The sequence below is a fragment of the Ascaphus truei genome, chromosome 1 (genome assembly GCF_040206685.1).
Source record: "Ascaphus truei isolate aAscTru1 chromosome 1, aAscTru1.hap1, whole genome shotgun sequence".
In the NCBI taxonomy this organism is placed as follows: Eukaryota; Metazoa; Chordata; class Amphibia; order Anura; family Ascaphidae; genus Ascaphus; species Ascaphus truei.
Window position 1 is genome coordinate 476,372,721 of NC_134483.1, and position 19,654 is coordinate 476,392,374.

Below are 19,654 nucleotides of genomic sequence, written 5' to 3' on the forward strand. Positions count from 1 at the left end.
TGTCTCATGGGGGAGCAGTGGTCATCAGTCACCCGGTCACTCAGTGTGTGCAGTCATCTTGTACGCCTGACTTTACAGAGAAGAGCAATGGAGTGGGACCGACAAACCAGACATGCACCCAAGAGAATCGAGGAAGAGTGCTTCACTGGACCCTGGCTTATACAAACATCCTGACGAAGCAATTAGCGAAACGCGTAGAGTTGACGCTGTGAACCAAAGATCTGAGGGACTGGCAAGATCAGAGCTGATACCAGGCACAGATTGAACTTCCGCCCTCAGCTGTGACGCGACCGCGGAAGTGACGCGACGGCAGTGACGTACGCGGAAGCTAACAGTGAGGAGCAAGTGAGACGCTGGAAAGCTGCTTGCAGACGGGGTCCTTCAGACTAATCGGCGGTTCTCTCCCATACCTGATTATTTTTTGGAAAATGTGAGTTTAATCTACTCGTGATGATTTTTAATATACCTGGATGAATAGTATGCACTATTGTGGTTTCCCTTTTTTTGCATATACACCACACTTACCCACTGAGGGATATCCTGGCATTTGCGGTTGAAAGGGCTCCAGTCAGAGAGAGATGAATCTCTGACATGTGATATTATACGACGTATTTTGTGAGTTCTATTCTTACAGACTACAGGGTGACATTATCAGTTTTTACAGTCTGCACTATATATGTTTATTTTCTTTTACATATACCACTGAATCATCTTGCGCTATTCCTCACCTCAAAGCAAAGAAAACTCCGTATCCTGGGATTTGGAACTATCCCATTAGAGGAAGTTGAGCTGCTATTTATACACTTTTATTATCACTATTTACTCACTGTTTGGTGTAAGGTTTATTAGATTTAGTGTATTTTTCACTTCATGTGTTTTATTTATAATTTTTAACACTATTTAACTATCACTTTTTGGAAGCGTCCAGTCCATCCTTCACCCCCTTTCCCTCTTTTGTCACTTATACAGACATGCCATTGTTTTCATGGATCTTGTAAGTACATACATGTTGTTGCTACATCTCTCAGCATATATGTATAAACTACACCACAACGTTGTTCTCCAATGCAACTATAACACACATCACTGCGAAATGCTCAAAGAACTAGATTGGTCATCACTCGAGTCTAGGCGCAAAGTTCACCTTTCCTGTCTTGCCTTCAAATTCTTTATGGGCAAGCTACCCAGCTACTTGAACAAGCTCCTCACCCCTACCACATGCAGCACTTATCACCTGAGATCAGACTCCAAAAGGCTGTTCATGGTCCCAAGGCTCAACAAAGTATCCGGCCGCTCCTCCTTCTCTTACCGTGCACCCCAAAACTGGAACAACCTACCGGAGACTCTCACATCCACCACCAGTTTAAGTTCTTTCAAATCTAAGGCTGTCACACATTTTAATCTGGTCTGTAACTGTTTCATTCGCCCATAATATAAATGATCTTTAACTGTGCATGCAATGTCTTGTATATAATGTATACCCTGCTCATTATGTAACTGTATTTGTAAACATGTATAATTTGTCTTAACTCTGTGCCCAGGACATACTTGAAAACGAGAGGTAACTCTCAATGTATTACTTCCTGGTAAAATATTTTATAAATAAATAAATAAATAAACGTCTGCTCTTTGTGTTCTCTATTTCTCTATGACAAGTAATCTTTTGCTAAGTGTGCACTGTGAGTACTGCCCTGCTCCAACAGAGTGGGTTTAACCAGTGGTCTCTGTGTTAAAAGCAGTCAAACTATTAGGAAAATACTTTGTTTTAAAAAGACAACAGTTGTATAACTGGCTGTTAATACTTGGATGACAGCAGGGGAGGAGCGAGCATTCCCAGACACCCCATATGTGTTATTGTGAGTGATGTTATCTGGTACTGGGAAAGCTTCAAAGAACATTATAAACATTTCTTTAAACCACACCGCCAGACTTTGCCTGAGAATTAATATATTTTTATCATTACAGACTAACAGCATTTAAATATAATTTATGTTCTGTACAAGTCTTAGTATTATCGTGTATAAATATGAGAACTATAAACGTACTCGGTCATTGTAGTGTAGAAATGAATAAACCAGCACTATAACATATAGTAGAAAATCTCTCTCACCCATAAGGTTTCCACGGGGTCAGTAATGATCATACACATTAAATGTTAGTTTATTTGGAATATAATGACACTGGCACTGTGTATTTGCTAAATACTGTCAGAGAATTATTCAAAAGTATTATAATAATAACAATAACTTTATTTATATGGCGCTTTTCTCCCAATGAGACTCAAAGCGCTGCACAATTACAAAAAGGGCAAAAGAAGAAAACCTTTAAGGCTGTAAAAGAGACCAAACACAAGGAAATATACAATACAGGATGGGATGGTACTGTAGCTATTAAATGCCGGACAGGTTGTGGTTCATTAATTAAATGCCTGGGTAAACAGGTAGGTCTTGAGCTTGTTTTTTTTTTTTTTATAGATTTTCAGAGGGGGCCTGTGTAAGGGGTGCTCACCACAAACAAGACCAGACCGCAGGGCTGAGGTGCTGATGTTAGAGAACACCGACCAACAACCGTGCAACCGCGTCCCGATTGCAGAGTCGTAGTCATGTTGCTGGGTCAGGGTTGGAGAGGTCAGAATAGTCGTGATACTCGCCGTGGTCTAGAATAGGAGAAGTTGGATGGTCATTGTGCGTAGCCGAGGTCCAGGAGTAGAGAGGTCAGAATGGTGGTTGCGCGTAGCCGAGGTCCAGGGGTCAGAGAAGGTAGATGTCCGGGTACAAGCTGAGGTCAGAGGTAAACCCTCAGAGGTAAACAAGGCAGAATGTAAAGCAACAGCAGGATGCTTGCGGCAAGCACACGAAACATAAACACTGGGTTTATGCTCAGCCAATTTGCCTCAGGGCTGGCTGAGCATATAAGAGAGCCAATGGGAAGGCTCCTCCAGGCTGTGAGTCATGCATAGTTATAGGAAGGCTGTGTACTGATAGGTAGAGGCGGAATGTATCACAGCTGTGGAGTAATTGGCAGCATTAACCCCTCGAGTGCCCCTGGTATTGCGGCGCCAACGTGAAGTGGGAAGAGTGATGTCCTCTGTTGCGTCATGGGACGTGGCACGGGGGCGGAGTCTAGGTCCGGTCCTGGTAGGAGTACTGCGCGCTTGCGTGAGGGGTGTCACCCAATGCATCATGGGACACACGGTCACTTACCAGAACCCTCTCCTACTGTCTCTGTAAATTCTGGTCACTTACCACTTAGATTGTAAGCTTTTCAGGGCAGGGACTCCTTTTCCTATTGTTTTATGTCTGAAGTGCTGTCCCATTGTGTTTGTGACGGTGCTCATCTCCGACCAGGAAGCGGACCCGCAGGGCTGTGGTAGGGATGCCAATTAACCGATCAGAGCTCAGGGACAGTCCTGTTAGAATATCCGTAGTCGGTAAGCAGGCAGGAGGTATGGGCTGGTGGTAGTGGTGCAAAGTCCAGACAACAGGCAAAGGGTGAGGGCAGGCGGCAGGCTGCGAGGTCGGGGTCATGGTCTGGGGTCAGCAACAGGGATTCCAAATGAACAGGCTAGCCACAGCAACAGGCTAGCCCCCGGAACAGGGAAGCCACAGGGATAGGCAAGGCATGGGGAAGGCTCAGGAACAGGGAAGCCACAGGGATAGGCAAGGCATGGGGAAGGCTCAGGAACAGGGAAGCCACAGGGATAGGCAAGGCATGGGGAAGGCTCAGGAACAGGGAAGCCACAGGGATAGGCAAGGCATGGGGAAGGCTCAGGAACAGGGAAGCCACAGGGATAGGCAAGGCATGGGGAAGGCTCAGGGACGGCTCACGAACAGGGAAGGCTAAGCAACTAGAACCCGAGGCGGCCAGGAACACAGGACTTGAACAGGTGCTGCCAATAACAAAGTTCAGGAGGAGGCTTGCCAGTGTTACGGACCCTCAGATTTAGGCTGATTATTGATAACTAGAGTCCAGTTAGAGGCTGGTTCTGAAGAAAGGCACCCTTCAGTTTTTATACATTTTCTATACATTACATGTTGCATTACCAAGCAGATTACAAAAACTGAGTTGTCTTTTCTCAAGAATTCTATATCTGTTTTTATCTTGTAAAAACAGACCACAACAGAATACAGTTTATCACATACTCTGGAAGATTGACCAACCCTGTCGTTGAGTGTAAAAAACTGCCTAGTTACAGTTTTTTAACTGAGAGCAGAACCATTAGTCATCCTGACATACATACAGACACATTTAACCCATTCACCACATGTGAATTTACATTACAAACAACTCTGGCCCCCCTCTATCAGCAAAAAGACCCTCATAGTCCAAATTTCCATATCACCAGCAGCCAAGATGTCCACAGCAGCCAGGAAAAGGCAGGTTCCAGCCAAATCTTGGACCCCTTACAGTGTTATATTATGTCACATGTATTGTAAAGCACCATTTACCTGGATGGCACTACATAAATATAGATATACATGCACTTTGCTTCTTATCCATTTTAACATGGATTCTTACAAGCTTATGCCTGCTGTTTTACACAGCTTTTTCAGAACAATCCCCACCACAAATATGAGGTAGTGCTACCCCCTGTGAAGTGGTGGTGCACGGTGGGTACCTTCCTGGTCAATGGCCCAACCAGGGACTACGGGTGTTTAATCAGGTCCCATGCAGTGGGGCCTCCAACATAAATCCCCTCACCCCTTATAGTCCTGGATGGCCGGCGCAGGCAGTGAAGTCTCTGTCCGGAAGAATTCCACACTGTCTCGCGTCCTGTTCCGCTGCAGCCTAACACTACAGGGGATCATTGAGCTAGGGTAGGCCCTACAACACTCCTCTACTGTGCAGGGAAAGCAAACTGGGGCCTGCAGGGAAGTCTGGCCTTGTCCAGGGGCTTACTAACTTCATAGACACTACCTCTTCCCTTGCTGCCTCTGTCAGGACTAAAACCGGAACTTCCTGGTGGATGTGACGTCACACGCTGCGGTGTTACTGAAATCGCTGCTCCTCTTCCTCTCCTTTCCCCCTCTCTTTTCCCCCCACAGCCTACACAACTGCTGCCAATATCCTCCACAACCAAACAGACAGCTCTAAAAACAGAATAATCTCCCAACGCCGTTTCATGCACATACGTGCACTTCTTCAGGGGGAGTTCCGGTTTTCGTGCGACTCAACATCCATCCCCCACACGAGGCAATCCCTAAAGGAGCTCCAGTTATCATCAGAGAGGAGCACCTAAGCGATCTTCAGCTTTACTGCTTTTACCATCTACTGTCCTGTAAGTAGGGTTTTAATTTTACCCCTCTGGACTTAAGTGCTGTATCCTCCTGAACCCAGTATTTCAATGTTAATAAATAGCTTTTTGTTAGGATTATAGTCTTGCTAGTGTCTGTCTGTCATTGTGTGTTATGTTTGCCATGTGTGAGTTTTTAATGTTTTAATGTCAACTTTTTTGGCGTACTGCACCATTATCTGTTTGTTTTCTTCTTTTTTTCACATATTGCACTATCATTTGGTGTGAGCCGTTCGTTGACCCTGTTAGGACCAATATGTCAGGCCAGAATCTGCACTCATGTTAAGCTTCCATTTTGTATGGTCATAACTAGTTAAGATTCTGTAGTCAGCCTTTTGCTGAAATATAATTCCTAAATGCACTCAGTTTCTGCCAAAATTGCATTTCCTTTCTTTCTGGTCAGGATATTTCTAGATACTTTTGTGATGTCAATTTCCTGGTGTTTTAGTAGAATATAATAGAATGGTTCTCTGCAAGAAGCAAAATAGTGTAATATAGTTGCTAAGACTCAAGGTCTCTTTTGATAACAGACAATGAATAAGCTATGTATTCAGACAATTGCTTGTATTGGGAAAAGACACGTCCCTAAAGTCACGCCACTAATATGTCCTGCCCCTAAATCACGCCTCTAATCAATGCTACGCCCAAGACACACCTAGTATACGCCTATGTCACGCCTATGATACGCCTATGTTACGCCTCTAACCAATATCTTTTTTTTTTCTGTATAAAAGTCATTACCCTATGATTAATAAATTGAGACAAAGGATTTGAAACCTGGCGTGCGTTACGTTTCATTTCGTTCGTCTTCCAGGCCTGATAAAGTTCATCAAAAATCGAAGATAACAGTGGCAGGGCGTGAAAACTTCTCTGGGGAAGTCTGCTGCAAACGGTGCAGATTGTGTCCAGTCACAAGGCTTCAGTTTTCTCTACAGAGAATAGGTTCCTTTTGGTTCTGAAGCCAATAAATAACGGATTTTCCTTCAGAACCCTTCACTGCCTATTTGTTCAAGGACACTTTTGGGACTTTGCAAGAGAGGTTTGGTCTTTATTCGGATTTATTATTATTTAAAGGACTGATTTGGCGCCAGCAATTCTTTCTTTTCTCTGTCAGGACTGCCTTAATTCTCTCTGTCTTGTGGAGGATATCGGGAGTTCCTCAAAATGGCCGCTCGTGCCTCATGGCTGGGATGGCCCATGTGATCCACTCCGAGGTTTTAGGGAGTTGTAGTTCCCTTTTGGCACTTGCGGAGCCAATCCAAGATGGCCGTCACACCGGCTGCAATTACGCATGCGCACCAGTCCCAAAATGGCCACCGCCACTATCACCCCGATCGCGTGGAGCTCTGCCGACCCGCTGGGCTTTTGAGTAGTTCCCCCCTCTCCAGAGGTAAGAAGGGGGACACTGCTACATAGGTATAAGCTCAAAGGGATCCATTTTAAAATGGGTAAGAATCAAAAAGTGATACACTGTTAGGGTTGCAAGGTGGCTTGTCCAAAAATATTGGACACAATGGTAAAAGATGCAAGACGCCCCCCCCCCCATTACATATCAAAATATACCCCCCCCCCCCCAATTACATACAGTTAGGTCCGGAAATAATTGAACACTGACACAATTTTCATAATTTGGGCTCTGTACGCCACCACAATGGATTTGAAATGAAACAACTGAAATGCAATAGAAGTGCAGACTTTCAGCTTTAATTCAAGGGGTTGAACAAAAATATTGTATGAAACGTTTAGGAATTGCAACCATTTTCAAACACAGTCCCCTTATTTCAGGGCTCAAATGTAATTGGACAAATTAATACAATCATAAATAAAATGTTCATTTTTGATACTTTGTCGAGAATCCTTTGCAGGCAATGACTGCTTGAAGTCTGGAACGCAGGGACATCACCAAATGCTGGGTTTCCCCTTTTGTGATGCTTTGCCAGGCCTTTACTGCAGCTGTCTTCAGTTGTTGTTTGTTCGTGGATCTTTCTGCCTTAAGTTTTGTCTTCAGCAAGTGAAATGCATGCTCGATCGGGTTGAGATCAGGTGATTGACTCGGCCATTGCAGAATATTCCACTTCTTTGCCTTAAAAACTCCAGGGTTGCTTTCGCAGTATGTTTTGGGTCATTGTCCATCTGTAAAGTGAAGCACCTTCCAATCAACTTCACTGAATTTGGCTGAATCTGAGCAGACAATATATCCCTATACACTTCAGAATTCATCCGACTGCTTCTGTCTTCTGTCACAGCATTAATAAACACTAGTGACCCAGTGCCATTGGAAGCCATGCATGCCCATGCCATCACACTGCCTCCACCGTGTTTTACAGATGATGTGGTATGCTTCGGATCATGAGCCGTTCCAAACCTTCTCCATACTTTTTTCTTCTCATAATTCTGGTACAGGTTGATCTTAGTTTCATCTGTCCAAAGAATGCTGTTCCAAAACTGGGCTGGCTTTTTTAGATATTGTTTGGCAAAGTCTAATCTGGCCTATCTATTCTTGAGGCTTATGAATGGTTTGCACCTTGTGTTGAACCCTCTGTATTTGCTCTCGTGAAGTCTTCTCTTTATGGTAGACTTGGATAATGATATGCCTACCTCCTGGAGAGTGTTCTTCACTTGGCTGGATGTTGTGAAGGGGTTTTTCTTTACCATGGAAAGGATCCTACGATCATCCACCACTGTTGTCTTCCGTGGACGTCCAGACCTTTTTGTGTTGCAGAGCTCACCAGTGCGTTCTTTTTTTCTCAGAATGTACCTGTCACGATTGTGCTCACCACAAACCAGGGTCGGACCGCGGGGCTGAGGTGGGGTTGTATAAGCACCGACCTTAGGCTGTGCAGACTGATCCGGATTGCGCAGTCCGTAGTCGTACATAGCAGGGTCGGTACTGGAGAGAGCAGCGTAGTCAGTGGACGAGCCAGGGTCAGGATTGGAGACATCATGGTACACGTAGTCCAACCAGGGATTCGGCATCAGGAGATCAAGCAGGTCTTCCTGCTTCAGCAAAATTGCCGCAGGTCAGGAACGGGGTTTGCGCGAGTGGCGTCCACAGCCTATGGCACCTGTCTCAGGAAGGAGAAGGCTGACCGGAGTGGGCACACTGCCAGGCAGCACTGGTAAACCAATGCTTCAGCGCAGGAGTACAGAACGAGCCTGTGCGGAGAGAGAGAGCTACAGACCTCAGGACTCAGAGACAGGCCTCTGCTAGGGCAGCAGGCCTCAGGAAACAGGGAGCTGAAGTTACGCTGGAGATCCACCGCTTCAGCACAGGAACCATGACACGGCCTCTGCAATGGAGAGAGAGCAGCAGGCCCCAGGACTCAGAGACAGACCTCTGCTATGGGAATGGCAGCAGGTCGCAGGAAACAGGGAGCTGAAGTTAAGCTGGAGGTCCACCGCTTCAGCACAGGAACCAGGACATGAACTAGGAACAAGGAACATGAACATGAAAATGAAAACAGCAACAAGGCGGCCAAGACAGGTGGCTGTGGCAAACACAGTGAACATCCATGAAGGATTATGCTCGGCCGAGAAGGATTGTGGGGATGCAGTACTTAAAGGCCAGTGGGCCAATCCCCGGAGGAGGGTGTGAGGGCACTGCTCCAATGAGTGAGTACAAGGCTAGGTTGCAGTGATAGCTTGCACAGCTGCAGTAGATACCAGGGGGAGTGTTCCAGGACTGCACAGGTCTGTAGGAAAGGTAAGCAGTAAACTGAGGTGTGGATTCGTTACAGTACCCCCCCCCCCTTCACGTGAACATGACCACTCATAGAGTTGGGGGACCTGGAATTGTTCCTGAACTGTCTAGGATTGGAGGTAGAGTCGTGGTCCAGAGACTCGTGGGCACTCCTTTGCGTATCCCTACCCCCCCGGTGAGAACTGCGACCAGACAGGGCCATCCATGGGTCTCGGGGACATTGTGTTGTTCCTAAAGTGCTTTAGACGGGAAGGGGATCCGTAAACGAGCAGTTCCTTGATGATTACTGTTCTAGGATATGAGAGTAGTGGTAGAGAAACCATTGGTACGTGGCTCGCCATGCGAAATGGCTTGAAAATCCAAGGCTGTGAAGAACCAGGGGGTTCCGGAGCAGAAAAGGCAGAAGGTCCTCCGCTGGCAGCCCAGTCCCTAGTAATGGTACCAGAGTTCAGGACAAGCGGCACCGATAGTTGTTCAAGTATACCAGGGCAACCCTCCGGACAGACAAAGTCTTTGCTGACATCTGCACGTATGAGTTTGAGAGGATCTTCTCCTCCAGAGGTTTTCCAGGTAGAGGTCAGCGAGGGTATAGGTTGGGTGGGAGCATTGCCAGGTATTGGTATGGAAGATGACAAGGCAAGCAGTAAACCAGGCTTAGAGACCGAAATCTTGGGGTACGTACTGAGTATTTCCAACACAGAGGAAATAACAGGAGCAACAGAAGGTTCCGAGAGGGATAACCATGGGTTCGCAGAGGCAGAGAAGCAATCAGCAGTGGAGCTCCCAACTACTGTAGAACCCTCAGTGAGAGATAGTATTGTCTGGGGAGTAAAGATCACAAAGTCAAAAGCAGTGTGTAAAGTTCTAGCGACAATAGGGAGAGAAACCCCATCCTTAAAGTCATTCTGGGGTACTTCAGGGACCACCGAATGGTCAGTGAAAAGAAACTGCCCTCCCGCACTGGGGATTTGGAGCGCGGCAAGGGTTACTTCAGATAAGGCATCAGAGTCCATGGAAGGTATGCTGGTCTTTGCAGAGATTAGAACAACCGCGTGGGGCGGACTATGTGCTGAAATGAACTCCAAGCGCATCATACTTGTCATAGGAGTGGGAGTAGGAATAGGTTCTGGGGCTTTAATATCTGGAACTTGAGAATCAGGCAGTGCAGAGGAAGCGGAGGGAGGGGAGCTAGTGTCTGAAGCTGGTGCCTGGGAATCAGTGACGGGCACAGGGGAAGTAATGGTAGGAGTTAGAGAGTCAATGAACGGTAAGTTGGACCCGGGGAAATTCTTAATAGCAGAAACCTTAGAAGAAAAAAGAGTTTTATCCAAAACTGCAAGGGCCCTAACCACAGGGGTACTTGTCATGACAAAAACAGAAATAGCTTTGTTTACTAGTGCGAAAATTCTGATAACGGAACTGCTAGTCAGTGATGTGGGTGTCTGGGTTTCACTAGTGAGGAAATCAGATACAGTGGTAAGTGACTCCGAATCAAACACGAAAGTTCTAGGTTTGCTGGACATGTGTGAGAAAGTACCCTTTAACACAGGAGTTTTAATTTTAACCCCGAGTAACCCAACGGTTGCAGGAGCACATTTAGATGCAGTGCTAAATCACTGAGGTTTAGCAAGGGAAGGAAAACAAAATAGCTCAGATTTAAACACCCAAATTTGTAATGTAGGCAGGGGGGTCTCTGACTGTACTAAGGGGGTAACGACAGATACGCTTATCTCTGGAGGGGTTGCTTGGGCAGAGGCATCAGGGGGACCAAAAGCAAGGACAGCCTTTATGGGAAAAGATTCTGAATCTGAAGGAAGAATTTTACCTCTCTGAGTAGCGGGACCGACAAGGCAAATTTCAGAGAGGGGGGAAACTGTGTACAGGCTTCTAGCTAGCACATAAGAAAAAGCATCACTTTTGAGTGGGAGCAGTGTGTCAGCAAAAATTCCTGGGAACTCAACAACTTGAGCATCAGGAGGGGCATAAAGACCACTGTTCGCATTTAACCCTAGGGTTTGAGAAGAGGAGAACACAGACAGTACAAGGGGAGCAATCAGAACTGTGCTGGTCTCTGAAGTGGGTACTTGGGAAGGAGTGTCTGGGACACCAGAAACAACTACAGATTCCATTACAAGGGGACTTTGCGCTGAAGCAGGGATCTCAGCTCTTAGAGTGACAGACTGGGTCAGCGAAATACCTGGGAGTGGGGATTCTGCGAACAGGCTTAGGGAAAAACCTGGTTCCTGAATACATTTAACTGAAATCAGTATTTTAGCAGAAGTTTCAGGGAACACGACAGCGGAAACTTGAGCTGAAGCAGGGGGATTAAAGCAAAGAATATCCAAGGACTCCGCAACCTTAGGGGAGACATTCAGTGCAACCTCTGCTGTCAGACTTGGGGTTTCATTCTCAGATGCTAGAAAGGACGCATTAGCCGGGGGGCAGCAAGGATATACAGGGGTTAATGCAGATAGTACCTGAGAGTCAAAAAGAGGGAGATTTGCCTCTGAAATTGGGGACACAAGGAGTTCCTCCTCTGGAGCTAAGGACGTGACCTTGGCTGGCGAACAACAGGGAATTACCAAAGGAGACTCATAGGGCTGCCCCGCTGGGGTTACACAGGAATGACCTTGGGAACAGAACTTAGGGATTCTAAGTTAGAAATTGAGGATAGAAGGGGTTCATTCTCAGACATTAAAGCCATAGTTTCGGCTTGGGAAATACACGTATACTCCATGGGAACCTCACAGGGCTGATTGGCAGGGGTTAACATAGACATATCCTTGGGGTCTAAGTAACAGGAGGACCAATCAGGGCTAGAGACCATGGCAGTTTCTACCTTAGGGGGCAGTGATAGAGGGACAGTTTGGTCATTTCCTGGAGAGGGAGGTACCCCCACAGGTTTAGCAACAGGACTGGCAGTACAGGGGAACTGCCAAGCAGCAGCGTAGCTGGCAAGGAGGGGGTCCTGTTCTTTTATGCAAATGTCCAATGTTAGGGAAAGTACACGGAGCGTGTCTTGAGCCTGAGCCAGCATGAAGAGAGGGTCCTGTTGTACTACGTGAATGTCCAATGATAAAGCCAGGGCATAGAGTGCATCTTGGGCGTCGGCCAGTTCAATAGGGTTCACATTATCCCAGGTTAAAGGGGAACCAGGGGAGCGAACACAAGCGACCAGAGACTGTTTAAAGTCCTTGAGGCAGTAAGCCTTAATAATGAGATGATAACGGCATTTTTTTTTGCAAAGGGGTTAAACCTTCATACATAAACTGATCTTCAATCAGGGGTAGTATTTCGCACAGATACCGGTTTGTAAACTGGGACTGGTCCGCAGGCCGGAACAGGATTTCAGATAGAAACATACCAACCCTCACCACAGGGCGGTCCGAGTTTGTGGGGCCGAGCATACTGTCACGATTGTGCTCGCCACAAACCAGGGTCGGACCGCGTGGCTGAGGTGGGGTTGTATAAGCACCGACCTTAGACCGCGCAGGCTGATCCGGATTGCGCAGTTCGTAATTGTACATAGCAGGGTCGGGACTGGAGAGAGCAGCGTAGTCAGTGGACGAGCCAGGGTCAGGATTGGAGACATCATGGTAAACGTAGTCCAAGCAGGGAGTCGGCATCAGGAGATCAAGCAGGTCTTCCTGCTTCAGCAAAATTGCTGCAGGTCAGGAACGGGGTTTGCGCGAGTGGCGTCCACAGCCTATGGCACCGGTCTCAGGAAGGAGAAGGCTGACCGGAGTGGGCACACTGCCAGGCAGCACTGGTAAACCAATGCTTCAGCGCAGGAGTCCAGAACGAGCCTGTGTGGAGAGAGAGAGCTACAGACCTCAGGACTCAGAGACAGGCTTCTGCTATGGGAAGGGCAGCAGGCCTCAGGAAACAGGGAGCTGAAGTTACGCTGGAGATCCACCGCTTCAGCAGAGGAACCATGACATGGCCTCTGCAATGGAGGGAGAGCAGCAGGCCTCAGGACTCAGAGACAGACCTCTGCTATGGGAAGGGCAGCAGGTCTCAGGAAACAGGGAGCTGAAGTTACGCTGGAGATCCACCGCTTCAGCACAGGAACCAGGACATGAACTAGGAACAAGGAACATGAACATGAAAATGAAACAGCAACAAGGCGGCCAAGACAGGTGGCTGTGGCAAACACAGTGAACATCCATGAAGGATTATGCTCGGCCGAGAAGGATTGTGGGGATGCAGTACTTAAAGGCCAGTGGGCCAATCCCCGGAGGAGGGTGTGAGGGCACTGCTCCAATGAGTGAATACAAGGCTAGGTTGCAGTGATAGCTTGCACAGCTGCAGTAGATACCAGGGGGAGTGTTCCAGGACTGCACAGGTCTGTAAGGAAAAGGTAAGCAGTAAACTGAGGTGTGGATTCCTTACAGTACCAAACTGTTGATTTGGCCACTCCTAATGTTCCTGCGATCTCTCTTATGGCTTTTCTTCTTTTTTTTTTGCAGCCTAAGGATGCCCTGTTTCATTTGAATTGAGAGCTCCCTTGACCGCATGTTGTGGGTTCACACCAACAGCTTCCAAATGCGAATGCCACACCTGGAATCAACTCCAGACCTTTTACCTGCTTAATTGATGATGAAATAACGAAGGAATAGCCCACACCTGTCCATGAAACAGCTTTTGAGTCAATTGTCCAATTACTTTTGGTCCCTTGAAAAAGAGGGGGCTACATATTAAAGAGATGTAATTCCTAAACCCTTCCTCCAATTTGGATGTGAATACCCTCAAATTAAAGCTGATAGACTGCACATTAAGCCTATATTTAATTGTAACTTGAATTTATTTTGGTACACAGCCAAAATAATAAAACTTGTATCAGTGTCCAATTATTTCCGGACCTAACTGTATACAAAAATACACCCACACCCCCCAATACATATAAAAATATACCCACCCCCAATACATATACAAAATACACCCCCTATACATATACAAATATACCCACCCACCCCCAATACATATAAAAATATACCCCCCCATATATATATAAGAATCGGACTTACCTTGGGGATGGTCTCAGGTTGGTCCTGGTGGCTGTGGGATGGGGGGGCCGGTGGCTTAGGGTGGGCCGGTGACTGCGGGATGGGGGGATGGCTGCAGATAGACCGTGGGATGTGGGATGGGGGGGGTGGGCGGTGACTGCGGGGGGTCCGGCGGCCAGTTACAGCAGTTGCCGCCGGCCCCGGCTCTCCGCCGCTGCAGGCTTCTCCCTCACTGTCGGTCCCATGCCGAGGTGTCTGATGGGCACTGTGAGTGCTCATTTGTATGTTATCACCCAGAATCTCTGGCTGCAATGGAAAGCCTTGTATACCGGGTGACTATGGGGAAAGGTAGGTTTGTTGACCTGTCTGAGACATGTGATTGTCCTCATAAGTGTTTTAATTGTATTTTACATTTTTTTTTTAAATGTTTGCTGTACAATGTACGGTGGAGGGTTTGTCTCACTTTTTTTTTTACTCACCTTAACTATGTATGTATGTATGTACTGTATGTATGTAGGTATTTATGTATGTATGTATTGGGACAAATGGCTCCCTTTATGCAGTGCTGCCGTTTGCCCAGGCTCTTCGCGACACAGTCTTCTACGGTTTAATTTGTTGAAAAGGGAGACAAACACATACAGTATATACACAAGAGGGGCACTCAGCCCTCAACCTTCAGTGGTTTATTTCTCCATTAGTGACACTAAACATTTTAAACAACGTCACTTTAAGAACAAAATAAATCATAAAAGGAAACATCTACTCCTGTCAGGAGTCTAACTCACATGCATATCCCTATCTGCAATATTGGCTGGGTAACCCAGTTACCAACTTTAAATAACACACAGAGATAAAATGGAGTCCTTAACTGTCAGATGGGGACAGCGTCCCAATAGATCCTCAGTTGCTGCAACACGTGGGGTGGCCGTTTAACCCAAACTGGATACTGGGGAGCAGCAGTTTCCTCCAAGCCTCCAGGAGAGAGACTGGAGCAGCAAACCTCACTGCAATATATTCCTGTTCCTTAATTAGGAGAGCAGGTGAAGGAAACCAGAACCATTGTAAAGTCCGGTATGGATTTCCTATCCACCAGCCTTAGTGACTGTGAATCTGTGGAGCGGATCACTTCCATACTAAGTCTGCACATTCTTCTTTAAATCAGACGAAAGCTACCCACTATTCTGTGACTATGTCACAGTATGTATGTATGTAACCAGGTCCCCCTCTGGGCTCCCCATACACCCCTTACCTCCCGATCATCTGTGGAGGGGCGTGGGTGCATCCGGCGGTTGCAGGTGGTTGTGAGGGAGGCAGGAAAAGGTGCCTTTAGGAGCAGGGATGTTGAGTAGGGCGACCGAGTCGCCAGAGGCTCCCTGCGGCTCCCTTTGCATTATTATATATTATATATGTTATTCATGCGCGCATGGGCAGAAGGCTTGCTCATGCACAGAAGTATGGATAGCGGCAGCCATTAGGGACATGGGCTCCGTGGGGACTACAATTCTCAGCAGCCCCAGGAGCTACATACCACATGCAGCCAAACATCCAATAGGGCTGCAGAGATGATGGAGCAGCAGTTAGATACATTTGGCGTGCTTGGGGAACGCTAGTCAGTCGGAGCTGGGACAAGGAGAGGGTAGGGTATGTGTGCATGGTGTCTGTGACCACTGCACTAGGCCAGAGACCCCCTTAGGCCCCGACTCCCCCTTTGAGTTTGTGGTTGCTGCAGGGACAGGCCCAGTAGATAGGGACACTGCCCCTCTAGTACCAAGTGTGAGGGACACAACCAGGATGTAGCAGTGACCTGGCATCTGGGGTTCTGGGACCAGATCACCACACCAAGAGAGAGAGATTATAGTGGGACCCTCCAGCTGGATACCACCCCACGGAGAGACGGACTCATCACTGACGATGCCGGCGTGGGACCGGACGGGCCCTTGTCTTCAGTCGGTGCTACCGGGTGCTGGAGCACCCGGCAGGTATCTTCAAGTGCACCAACAGATCCCACTTTAGTTGTGGGCAGCGCTGTCGCACACCAGGGTGGTTGGGTGCCCAGGGGAACCTCAGTACTTTGGGGGAATATCCCATCCGAGTGAGGACACTGTGTTGGAGGGCACTGTGGGGTTACGGCCATGTGTGGCTGTCACGAGAAAACAGCACATATATACAATAACCGGGCCAGATTGAACAAGACTAGGATATAGTAAACTGAATGAGTTTATTTCCTATGAGCAGAACAGACAATACATCAAGCAAATAACAGTACAGAAATATTTACACTTACTGAGGTTGGACAAGGAGATATTCAGCCGAATAGCAGCTCCTTAGTTGTTATAGGTCACAACAAGCACGACAAAACGACAGCAACAAGCAACCAACACAGGAATAAGGGTTGCACGCAACTATATAGACGCAGACCCCCATTCCTACCATCGCAGTTCAGTTATTGGTGAAGACAAATCTTGACCCAATCACAGGTTGCCAGGTAACGCAAAAAGCTGGGTTTACCCAGCCCCTGATTAATACAACCCTCCCCTGTGGCTACTTGGCCAGCCCATTTATAAAAAACTATGACATGATGCCTTCGTTGCCATCCTGTCTAGCAAAAATGCTTATGGGGCAGGGGTCTTTCATGTAGGGTGTCACTTTTGACAGGTGAAATGGTTATCACCAAGTTGTGGGACCTGGCTGCATATGCAATGAAGCCTTTCAAGTGGCCTCCTTTGATTGTACAATTACATATCAAAGGGGCCATTTGGCGAGCCTCCAAACTTATATCCAAAGTTATAGTAAAAACAGTGATAACATAACTATTTCTCCCATATTTTAAATCAGATTAACAATATCTATGCAACCTGTGTTCGTTGCATAGGAAAGCATATCCAAATTTCAGCCTTGTAGCACAAACACATACAGAGATATGGTTCTATTGGGTTTACATTATGACAAATACACAGTTAACCCTCTCTCCATGTTAATACATAACATAGCAATTAATTCTACTGAAGCAGGGGGATGCAGATCAACATATACACAATATGGTTAACCCTTTCCCTCCCGACATGATTTCTACACATACAGGAATATAACACAGACTGCTGGGGGAATACAGCTCAGACCCGGGGCAATTCTGCTGAAGCAGGGGGATGCAGATCAACATATACACAGATCCCATTAACCCCTCATACCCCGATCATGACAGTGGCCTATTTGATGTGGGTGTTATATAGTTATTCCTTTTGCATATGCATGCAGTAAACTGTTATCTATATCAGTGTGTGTATTATTGCATTGGGTCCTGTGACGGGGTTACCCAACATAGTAGGATCCCGCACAGGTGGAGGCGCAGTCAACAGACAGATCAGGTACACCCCAGGCTCCCAGCAGCGGAGGTTCAGGCCTCCTGTGAGCCACAGGTAACGTACCACACACTTAGCAGCCGCCATATCTCCCATTGGGTGGGGGAAACTGCGCTACATGTATATGTATGTATGTAGCACCTTTTCCCCCACCCTAGCTACCGGTGTATCATGGTGCGGTGCATACCTGTTTGGTAGAACAGAAGGCCTTGAGAACTCCACGATGGTATAGGGAGATATCAGGACAGGCTCTCAGTGATAGTTCCTCTGTGCCTCAGCTCCTCCAGCCAGTGAGGATCCTAGTGCAGCCAGGATGGTCCGCACTGGCAACTCATGTAGTGTTCCATTCAAGTAACCCACAACAGATGTATTCAACTGGATCTTTATTTGCAGCAGACATACAGATATGCCAGGATCATTCCCTGAAGTAGTACCCCCAGGGCTTGAGGCCCTGCAGGCCCCTTTTCAGCTCCTTTACCCCCTGATGTGATAAAGGGTAAATGCTTCCACTCCACAGGGGGAGGGAAGAGAGCTCCTGACTTCTGGAAGAGTGTCAGCTTATGTACCTGTAAGGAATTGGGGAGCGCGTCCTCCGCTGCACACTCCCTCCTTACCTGCTGCCTCGCACAACCCCGCTGTCTATACAGCGTGCGCGCACTCACGGAGAAGCTTTGTGGACATCACAGAGTCTGGCTCCGCCCCCCGCTTATGGCGCGTGTCGGCATCGCGCGGTGCATTTAAGTGATGTTTGTGCACCGCTCCCCAGCTGTGAGTCAACACTCATCACGCTCACCTGTCTCCTACACTGCTCCACCTATCCCTGTCTCCGCTGAGGCCGCACCTCTACTCCTCCTATTGGTCCTGTCCTCCTATATATGCTCAGCTGTGCCACTTGCACTTTGGCTGAGCATAGTTCCTGGTAGCTTTGTTCTCCCACTTCCTGGCTCCTAGCCTTGCCTTGTTCCGTGTTCCTTTGCCTTGCTTTCTAGATTGATCTCCTGTGTACCGACCCGGCTATATCCTTGGAATCCGCACTTCTGGCTTACCAACCCCGTTTTACCTCTGACCTTCCGCATCTCTCCAATCCTGACCACGGTTTACGGACTTCTACGATTCTACTGGCTTTAACCCCTGACCACAGCTATCGAACTCTGACTATTCTACTGGCTCCTACCTCTGACCTCGGCAAGTATCAAGACTAATCTACACTCTCCAATCCTAACCCAGCTACTTGACCATCCACTCTCCAGACGTGCCCCCGTGGCTTTTGGTGGCGTTTTTTCTACCCATTCCCACCTCAGTACCTGGGTCCCGCCTTGTTTGTGGTGAGCACTGCGTTACAGTACCCCAGGGGAGGGGCTTGTAACCCTGCCCCATAACAGGGAAGGTCCAACACTGACAGGCATCACATCATGGGCATGTGACCCAGCCAGTATCCTCCCCAAGGATGACACTCTCTGGTTGTTGTTAGGCAAGCCCCTGGATACAGCAGTAGTTTATTCAGGCTGAAACAACAATCTAGGCCTCCATGAGAGAGCTTATCCCCCACAGTGCCTGTGTCTAACAGGAGTTATACTGTTAGGGCCAAAGAAAAGATGATAGCCAGGGGACTAGGCTACATATATAATATCTCTGCTGATTTTCAAATTGCTGACCATCCTCTTTCTACACACCCTTCATTCATTAGACCTGCATGACAATGCCCTCTCCTGGTTTACTTCTTACCTGACTGTTCCCTCTGCATCTCTTTTACTGGCACATCCTCCTCTTCATGCCCACTCTGTCAGGGTCCAGCATTGTGGCCATTCCCCTTCGGTACCAACAGATTCCTGAACTTACCTCCCCCAGAATGGCTGATTGCTGAGGTCATTTTGCCCTCACCTAAGATGGCCGAAGTGGCTTCATTCCACCCTCAACTTGGGTGAAGGTTGTAATCATCTGCACCTGTTCCTGGCCTTCATAAGGAAGCCATTTCAAGTCGGGCAGTGCCTGAGCAATGTACTATCCCTTGTGCTCCTGGACACCGTCTGATATCATGCTACTTTTTACCTTTGCTGAACCTCTGCCTGTACTTCGACTCCATTTACCTCTCTCCTGCCCAGACCTTGGAACCGTGACAACTACCATGCCATAACCCTACCTTGACATCGGAACAGGAATCCTGACTCCACTGCTGCACACTGCCCTGTTTTTGGAACCGTGACTCCGACTACGCTGTTGCACCTTGCCCTGACCTCGGCCTGTGACATTGCCTTGTCCTAGGCCTGTGGTCAGTTCCCATATCCTGCCTCAGTCC